Here is a 10,430-nt window from a genome sequence, read left to right as displayed (position 1 = left end):
CATCCTGAAGTCAGCTGACATGCTCAGAGCGCTTAGTCCAAGCAGCAGTTTCAATCCTCTTTCATAATCCTTCAGAGGCAGAGGTGAGCCTTCCTTGAGCACTTTCCTCTCAGTTCCAGTGACTGTCAGCCCAGAGTATCCCACTGACCCCCAAAACATGTCTCAAGGAATCCTCTATTCCCACGCCGGGAAGTACCACGATACTGCAGGAGACAAAACATTGCCAGGTTCTTAGTTACAGATGACAATTATAATCACCTTTTGGGGTGTCCTGTAGACTTCACCACCTTCACAAGTGCTGGATGGAACCCACAACTTTCTCCCACACATCTTTGTCTCTCTCTTTTCCCCCTAGTCATGGATTAATTCTGGAATTTCTTCTCCATAGTCTTTCTCTTTCCCTCACAGTGTCTTAGAAAATCATGGCCAATATCTCACCAAATTTCTCCAAACTCCAGGCATTACAATTAGTTGTGAGACTGAATGACTCATTTTCATTTGCTTAGTTCAACTATTAAAGAATTTGTATTTTATATTTATTTATTTATTTTAAAGATTTATTTATTTATTTATAAAAGCTCTGGGTACAGTCAGAAGCGCAGGAGGGTGAGAGAATTCACCAGAGCCAGAGCAGGGAGCAGAGCAGGCAGAGGGACTGAAGTACACTGCTGAGGGGAGCAGCGGGTGGCAGGAGAGGTCTGCGCGCCATGTGGGACCCTCCTCCGGTGGCCGGGGAGCGGCCGGGGATTGAACTGGTGCTGCAGAGGCTGCGGGCAGCTTTGCAACTCAGCGCTCAACCGCTGCGCCACCGGGGAGGCCCAAGAATTTGTAATTTAAATTAAAAAATGAAATGATTAATTATTTCTGTCATATGAAATATGCAAGGAATGTGCTCACACAGGGATTTAAGAACTAGATGTACTGACATTCTCTGGGAGTCCTACCTTGACAACACGGTTCTCTCCCATCCACACCAAATACAATCGCTAAACTGGATGAGGTGTTTATCCTTCACATGAATTTCCATGAACTTTATAAAACATGTGTTTGTACCACTGTAGGGTAAAGAAAATATCAGGCTTTTCTGCCCTTCCGCCATCAGGATAGATGATGGATCCTTGTCCTGAATGCATGCCTGATGGCGGGCACCTGGAATAGGGTGTGGGCAGAGGTAGATGGGATTCAGCTGAGCTAAGACTGTGCTTTTAAGGGCGGCGTCACGGGGGGACGCCAGCAGCCCCAGCCAGCAGCAGCAGAACCTGAAGAAGAAGCCGAAGCAGAAGCAGAGAACGCCAGAGAGCCCAGATAGAGTGAAGACTTGCTGGGGGCTGGGAGGCCTGCCAGCCTCCCAGCCCCCCAGCCAGCACCCCTGCCTGCCATATGCCTGGTGAACCCCAAATAAAAAACCTGCAAAACTACTGAGGACTCTGACTCCTCCTTTACCCGGTCTGCATGGGATCAGAAAACCTGCACTGTGCCCCGTTCCTGCCCTTACAATTGGCGTAAGTCGGCAGGGTCCATGCAGACGGGTATTGGAGCCCTCCGAAGACCTGGAGGGACTAAGGAGAACAGACTGTTTGCCTGTGATGATGCTGGAGGCGCCATGGCGGCACAGAAGGTGGACAACGTCCACGAGCTACAGGACGAGACCTGGCGTGAAGGAGACGCCCAAAAGGACCAGGCAACGACACCAGAAAGGACCAGCCAACAACACCGGAAAGGACCAGCCAATGACCCCTGAGGCAGCAGGCCGTTGCTGACGCAGGGAGAGGCCAATGGACTTGAACTGATGGACTGATGGACTAGGACTGACAATCCCGCCAGAAGGCGGAGGACCTTGCAGGTTGATATGTTTTGGGACCCTGGGGGTGGAACAGTTTTGTTTGTAAGCCCCAGGAGATGGGAATCTGGGGGTGGCCAGTGGGCCTTGATGGCCAAAAGCAGCCTGTGCATGCCCAGCAGCCAGGTGGAGGAGAAAAGCCACCTAAGAAGGCAAAAGCTGGTATTGATGCTAAGTTGAGAAGCCCTAAGTGGCTGTTAAGCAGCCTGGGTATGCTGAAGCCCTGTGAGTTTCGTAAAATCACCTGTGGGTGATGCCCTGCTCATTCTTGAGTGAGGGTGAGGAGCTGAGGAACCTGTCCTTGGGGGACGGGTGGGGAACGTGGCTTGGGGTGGAGCCCAAGCCGAATGTAGAGTTTGGATCCTCGGCCCATGTGATTGTGCAGTGGGTTGGCCTGAGTGCAGGGGTCTGTGAGTCGCATGGGTGGCTATGAAGGCCAAGTGTTGGAGCGACTGCAGACAGAAACCCTGAGGGTTGGTGATTACCCCCAACAGAATAAAATTGCCAATCCCAGAGCTAGTGCATCCTGGGGGTGGATGCTGTGTGTGCCTTGTAGCCGAGACTACAGCCAGAGAAGGCCAGGAAGCCTGACAGCTCCTGGTGTGATATAGTAGATGCCGTGAGTGATTCCCCTCCCTCGTATGAGCAGTGCCTTCGGCAGCAGATTTGGTGGCTCATCTGCTGGTACCAATAATTGTCTTTTGCACTAGGTTGGGGCCCTGCCTGGACTTATTTGTGTTCTGTTGTATTTTGTTATATTTGATGTATTTGCTTTTGTGGGCCATGGCTGCATTGTTTGTTTGCTTAGAAAATTGTATATATATGTATAGACTATATGGCAGAAAACCCTGAGGGGGTGGACTGTAGGGTAAAGAAAATGTCAGGCTTTTCTGCCCTTCCGCCATCAGGATAGATGGTGGATCCTTGTCCTGAATGCATGCCTGATGGCGGGCACCTGGAATAGGGGGTGGGCATATGTAGATGGGATTCAGCTTAGCTAAGACTGTGCTTTTAAGGGCGGCGTCACGGGGGGACGCCAGCAGCCCCAGCCAGCAGCAGCAGAACCTGAAGGAGAAGCCGAAGCAGAAGCAGAGAACACCAGAGAGCCCAGATAGAGTGAAGACTTGCTGGGGGCTGGGAGGCCTGCCAGCCTCCCAGCCCCCAGCCAGCACCCCTGCCTGCCATATGCCTGGTGAACCCCAAATAAAAAACCTGCAAAACTACTGAGGACTCTGACTCCTCCTTTACCCGGTCTGCATGGGATCAGAAAACCTGCACTGTGCCCAGTTCTGCCCTTACAGCCACCAAAAAAAAAAAATCTGGTATTAGATCTTTAAAAAACAATATAAAAAATCACTTTAGGACAATGTTCTCTTTGCAACTTGATTTTTCATACTCAAATATTTTCTTTTGAATGTAGGTATATTTTTTGTTTTTTATATCTGTATCTGCATAAATATTTAAATAAATGTAGACAAGGTTTCCTCTACTCTCTTTCTTTGCAATACCTCGTTGCTTTTATTAAATGAAAAACTTTGAGATGTAAACAGTTAATTTCTGAATTTTTGCCACTAAAGTTAATGTCAAAGTCATGTACACATATTTTTTTGTGATATGCATGATATTGTTTTGAGTGTATGTGCCAAGAAAGAAAGTGCTGGATCTCAGGTGTAGGGTAAATAAAAAGTATCAGGCTTTTCTGCTCTCCTGCCATTAAGGTTGATGATGGATCCCTGCGGTCCTGAATGCAGGCCTGATGGCGGCACCTGGAGCGGGGTGTGGGCAGGCGTAGGTGGGCACACCTGGGCTGAAAGACTGGGTTTATAAGTGTGGCGTAACAGGGCCGCCAGCAGAACAACAGAACGGAAGAGCGAAAGGAGAACTAAAAGAGCAGAGAAGCAAAGGCCATGAAGGGACACCAGAGAGCCCTGAGGGAAGACTTGCTGGGGGCTGGGAGGCCTGCCAGCCTCGGGCCCCCCCAGCACCCCTGCCTGCCGTGAACCTGGTAAATCCCAATAAAACCCTGAAAAAGCCACTGAGGGCTCCAGGACTCCTTCCCCCGTCTGCTCACATAGTAGAGATCCTGCCCTGAGCCATCCTGCCTCTACACAGGGCACTAGATCTTCAAATGGATTAGTCCTTACATTTTTCTCTTCAATTTGCCCTCCCTACAGAAGTTTAACTTCCCCTGTCGTGTGTCAGCCCCTAGCACAGCCTTCATAGGGATAAGTTTCCCTTGAAGCACTGTTTTCTCTGCGTAAATCTTGGTATATTGTGTTTTCACTTTTGGTTCCTTTCAAAGAATTTTCTAATTTCCCCTGTGATTTCTTCCTCAACCCATTGCTTATTTAGAAGTGTGTTGTTTAATTTTCACATATTTGTGAATGTCCCAAATTTCCTTCTGCTGTTGATTTCTAATTTCATTCCATTGTGGTCAGAGAACATTATTTGCCTGATTTCCATCCTTTTAAGTTTATTGAGAGTGGTTTTGTGGTCTAACATGTGGTCCATCATGGAAAATGTTCCATGTTTAGTTGAGAAGAAGTGTGCTCTGTCATTGGAGCCGCTGCAGAGGTCTTTCAGGTGCAGATGCTTTACAGGGCTGTTCAGCTACCTATTTCCTTGCTGAACTTTCACTTAGATTTCCTATTACTTATTGAAAATGTGGTACTGGGGGCCCTCCCTGGTGGCGCAGGCGGTTGAGCGCAGCACTGTGAAGCTGTCTGCAGCCTCTACAGTGCCGGTTCGATCCCCGCCGGCCTCGGAGCAACCCACATGGTGCGGCAGACCTCTCCTGTCTCACCCACTGCTCCCCTCCGCAGTGTCCTTGGTCCATCCGCCTGTTCTGTTCCCCGCTCTGTCTCTGGTGAATCCTCTCACCCTGGCCTGTACCCTGGTTCCTGTATAAATAAAAAAAAAAATTGTGGTACTGAAATCACCAAGTATTGACATTGATTTGGTTTTAACTACTTCAACTCTGTCCCTTTTTGTCATGGTGTTAGAGGCTCTGTTGTTAGAACCATATATAGTTGTTAGGTCTTTTTGATGAATTGACCCTTTACTTACTGATTAATGTACCTCTTTGTCTCTAGTAGTAATTTTTAATTTAAAGTCTGTCTTTTTTCCTATTGTAGGTGTAGCCACTCCAGTTCTCTTTAAGTTAATTTTGTCTTTCTATCCTTTTTATTTCAATCTGTCTCTTTAAGTATAAAATGTTTCTCTTTTAGATAACAGATTGGTAGTTTAAAAAAAATAATCTACCCATCTCTGTCTTGTGATAGGAATCTTTAGTCATTATAATGTAATGAAATTATTGTGAAGTTATGATTTACATCTACTTTGCAATTTATTTTTGTTATGTCATTAGCCATTTGTACCCCTCTATTTCTTCATTTCTGTCTTCCTTAGTATTTTGTATTTTCCTGAGTACCATTTTAATGTCATTTATTTTCTTGTCATTTATTTTTCATTCGTTGTTTTCTTATTGGTTGTGCTGACAATTACAATCAACAACTTAATTTGAAACAATCTTGTTTGAGTAGTAACAACTTATTTTCCATAGTAGATAAAATTTTTGCTGCAATATATCTCCATTTCCTACCTCCTCCTCTGTGCTATTACTGTCATATAAATTATATCTTTATATTGCAAGGCATCAGCACAATTTTATAGTTATTGGTTTATTTATACCTTTCTTTGAAATCACATAAGAATAGAAAACAAAAGACAAAAAGAAACTGCTGTTTATACTTACCTATGTACTTAACTTTACAGGTGCTCTTTTATTCTTCATGTGAATTCAATTTACTGTCTACTGTCCTTTTATTTAATTTCATTAAATTCTCTTTAGACTTTCAGGTCTAAAAAGGTCTGTTAGGTTAACATATAAAGATGGTCTTTTGGAACATATAACAAGTAATTGAAAGTATTTAAACAGAAAGTCCATCAAATGAATTTCCTCAAGGATAGTTTCTATACAGTAAATTTTTCTTGTGTACGGGTTATAGTTTATTTCTTTGCATGTGTCTTTATTGGCTACACTATTGTCCCCAAATCATCAGACTTTCAGGTCTGTTACTGGAAAATTATCGCAGTCTATTTTGTCTACAAATGTCTTGCTATGTTTTTACTTTTTGAAGGATAGTTTGCTAGGTAGAGAATTCTAGGTTAACAGTCCTTTTCGATTAGCACTAGATGAATATGTCATCTCACTGACTTCTGACTTGCAAGGTTTCTGATGAGAAATCAGTTATTAAGCTCATATAGGATTGTTTGACCTGAGGAGTTGCTTCTCTCTTGATGTTTACAATAGTCTATATTAGTCTTTGTCTTTTGATGGGTTGACTATGTTGCGTATAGGTGTGGATATTTTTGAATTTATCAGACCTGGCATTCATTGAGCTTAGAAGTGCAGATTAGTGTTTCTCATTCATGTTCGGAAATCTGCCATCATGCTAGCAAATATTTTTCACCTCTTCATCTCTTTTATCCTTCTGGGATTCCCATTATTTAAATGTTGCTTTGCTTAATGATACAGCTGACTGTGTTCATTTTTCTTCATTCTTTTTTTTTTTTTCTTCAGACTGAATTATCTTACCTGACCTATCTACAAGTCTGCGGAGTCTATCTTCTTGCCATCCAGATTTGCTCCTCACCCCTGTAGGAAAATTTTCATTTGTATTTTTGGTGACTTTTTCATCCAGAGTTTCTGTTTTTTCGCTATATTTTATCTTTTTGTTCATATTGTACATTTGAGGAAATTTCATTCTCATACTTTAATTCTTAGTCATGGTTTTCTTTAGTCGTTTGGAACATATTTATAACAATTAATTGAAAGTGTTTAAACAGAAAGTCCATCAAATGAGTTTCCTCAAGGACAGTTTCTATAGAGTAAATTTTTCTTGTGTATAGGTTATAGTTTCTTATTTCTTTGCATGTGTCTTTATTGGCTACACTATTGTCCCCAAATCATCCATGAACAATTTCCATTTTTTTCCTGACTTACTATACCAGTTCTATCTTTTAAATGAGTATCCATTATATATGTGGGATGTTTTTCTGAGTGTTGTATTCTTTTCCATGGATCCATTTGCTTTCTCAGAACAAAGGCTACAATGCGTCCTCTCTCCTCATATTGGTGACTGTCTTCTCCCTGTCCCAGCTGTCTGACAAGCACTGTCGCTCATGTATTGGGCTCTTTGGAGACTCAGCTTTGTTACATTGATTTTCTCCATTGATTTTTGCTTTCTATTTCTGCTCTTGACTTTGTTATTTACATCCTTCTGTTTTCTTGGACTTAATTTATCTGTCTCCTCCACCCCCCTTTAGGTGGAAACTTAGCCCACTAACCTGTTACTTCTTTCCCCGTACATGCACGAAACTGTACGTTTCTCTAACTGCAGTCTCCATTTTTAAAAACAATTCCACCATCCAAAATTTTTTATGTAAAATAAATGTCCATAAATATAGAACTATGAATTCTTTAAAGATCAGTTTGTAGCTCCTCAATGATGGGGTTTTAGGCTATACTCTGCTATTTTTACCTTTTCTGTTTTCTTTACTCTGTGCTTGCAGAATTTCTTGAGTTGGATGAATTTTGAAATTGCTCCTTTAATTGTCTTGTTTAATTCTTTTCTTGTTTTTGTATGTTTTATGTGTTCTTCTATTCTTTTTTTTGTTTGTTTTTGGATGTTCTTTTTTTTCTGAGTCTTTGTGTACATCATCTTTAACGTGTTGAAATTCTTATTAACTTGGTATCAATTGATATCATTTTTCACAATTAAGATTTTATACTCTGTTACAAGCAAAAACTCAGTTAATTCATGTCTTCTAATTATTTGTAATGCATTTGAATTTATATCCATAATCTGTTTGCTGCTTTTTATTGCCTCCTGATTATTTTTTCTGAACTGTTGGAAGATTCAAAAAATTTCTACTTGTACTTGTCTACAACTTTCAAAGTTATAGCTCATATTTCTGTTCTTTTAGTGATCACTGATAAAATAATAATGTGTCTTGTCATACAAAATACATGGTTAATAAATCTTTTTACCATCCCCCAAATATAAAGAATTTACAATATTTCACTTCTGGTCACTGTTCCTCTGCCACAACCAGAATTTTCTCTATGGTCATGATGATGACTACTTTTTAAGGTAAGAATCGAAAAGAGATGGGGATGGTTTGTCCATCATTTCTACCAAGTTTCAGTCATTGTGTTACTGACTTGTGACAATGGGTCTCAACTCAGCTTCCCCATCATTTATCAAGTGAGTGTGTTTTCTCTTCTCCCCCAACGGGCTACTGACTCTCCTCGGTCTGGGTTACTCAGTACAGCAAATGCTACTTCTGTAACCTCGAACTCAATAATTAACTGAGTACTCTAACTACCATCAATCTTTTTATTTTTGGTCTTTGGAATTTTTCTTACATTTTCTGTCTCAGTCGTATATTGAAAAAGATGCTTTCAAGTTTTTATCCTTCATTCTTTGTGTTTGAATTGAGAAGCCATTTTTTCACCCCAGAAAATCTTTTTATTGACAGAAGTGAAAACCTTGTACTAACATTTTATTATTTTTATGTCTTTCATCATCTTTACTATTTTATTATAGCTAAACTGTAATTTTCAGATGCAGTCAGCCTTGGTGATTGCAATTGTTATACAAACTAGTAATGAGCAGAAGGAATAATGTATAAACTGCTTTATGAATTCTGAAGTGCCATATAGTTTTTATTACAAACATCTAGCAAAAGTTTCCTAGATGTCAGATATTTTGCTGGCTTCTTTGCATAGATTAACTTTATTTTTCACAAAAGTAGGGGGAAAAAGTCACCAAAAATTGTGATAGTGCAAGAAAGAGGTCAATTTTCCTAATAACGTCCAGCCATGTGAACATCCGGCTGGGATTTGAACTCAAGTTTGCCTGATTCCAGGGCACTATACTCTACAACCTCCAAATGATCTGCAAAGAGCTTTGAAAAAAAAATGAAAGGTCTAAAATCCATGAATTCTAAGCAGATTCTAACAATGAGAGCAATAGAGAGTGCTCCTGTCTGAGCGCCTGCGGGAGAATTAATCAAAGTGGCTCTGGTTTCTAAATAGTAACAGTTAGGTAATCATTTCCCATTTTGCCCATAACACTTTCATTTAGCACACAATTTTAGCCACCTACTGATAATATGTGGGAAGAATTTTGGATAATTTAGAATCATGTGCTTTAATTTTTATATAATAGAATGTCCAGCCCCCATATGAGTAAATAATTGGAAAAAATCCACTTGCAAAATCTCATTTGGTAAAGCAATATAAATTGAAACAGGTGAAAGAAGCAGAGATGGGAACTGCAGCTTTTGTTAATAATTCTTTTAAAGAATGATTAGAGACCAGGGTCGGTAACTTCTGGTTGAAATAATCTCATTCGACTGATAAAGCTAACACCAACTTCATTGCACCAGCTCTGCTATAATAGGCTGCTTTTAAACCCAAAGGTAGCTTCCTTTCTTTCCCAAGATTAACATTTAAATTACTGAGATATATGTTTCCTGATGAAACGTTCACTGCTCAGCAGTGAAAGATGGTCTGGCACATTCTCTGGTCCTTTCCACACTGTCACCTCCAATATCCCCTAACATCTACCTTCTCTCCATTTGTTGCTGAACTGTTGCTAAAATAAAAGGATGAGTCACTTCAGCAGGGCTTGAATGGAAAACTCATGTGGATTTTCCAAGTATTGAAAAAACACACTGACTAAATTATTAGAGAACTTTAGGGCTTAATGGAATACTTTTTGATGACTGGGGCTCATTGCTTAATCAGCTCTAATGGAAAGATGAAGGTCTGCTTTATGCCACTGCCAGAGATCGCATCTGCTGGGGATTTGATAGTATTTTACTTCCATTCTAACTCACTTGTATTCTAAAACAAAAACAGAAAAGCAAAACAGCATCCCTGCCAGCCATCTTTAACTTACAGATGAGCATCATGTTCAGATGTCTCTCGTTTGGGGAACCAAAAGGAGGAAAACTGAGGTTTAGTCTTCTTGCAACTTTGGCTGCACTTTCACCCCAGAAACAAAGCCTCTACAGCTGGTGAGTGGACCTGCATCTTCCTTATCTAATGACCACATTGTATCAAGTTACTGCTCTTGTTTATGTGTCACTGAGGTTGGTGCAGTAGGGAAAGTGCCACCGAGAGGGTGGAACAGTCCTTTCATTACTCTGATGGACAGATGTGCAGATTAGGACTCGAGAAATCTCCATTTGAGGCCTTACAAGATGACTATCTGATGAAAAATGTGCCCTTGGAATCCTCCGAGCCTCATTTTTCCAATAACAGGTGGAAAACAGAGCCTGAGAGATTTACTTCAGTATTAAATTATATATGCAGGGATTGGAAAAGCTAATGGCGTCTGGACCTGACATGGTAAGACCTAATTTAAGGAGATTCTCATCAGCAAAAAGACCCATTGATCTGTTCAGTTATTTCACAACAAAACTCAAGTTTTAGACAACATAGACATTTAATTTATATTCTTGACAATCCAGAAGACACTTGTTTTTAATGTTAGTGCAGTTAGAATTGTAGTCTGTT

Source organism: Talpa occidentalis, unplaced genomic scaffold (genome assembly GCF_014898055.3).
Source record: "Talpa occidentalis isolate TD23 unplaced genomic scaffold, MPIMG_talOcc4v2.1 talOcc4.5, whole genome shotgun sequence".
In the NCBI taxonomy this organism is placed as follows: domain Eukaryota; kingdom Metazoa; phylum Chordata; class Mammalia; order Eulipotyphla; family Talpidae; genus Talpa; species Talpa occidentalis.
This window is presented reverse-complemented; position numbering follows the sequence as displayed.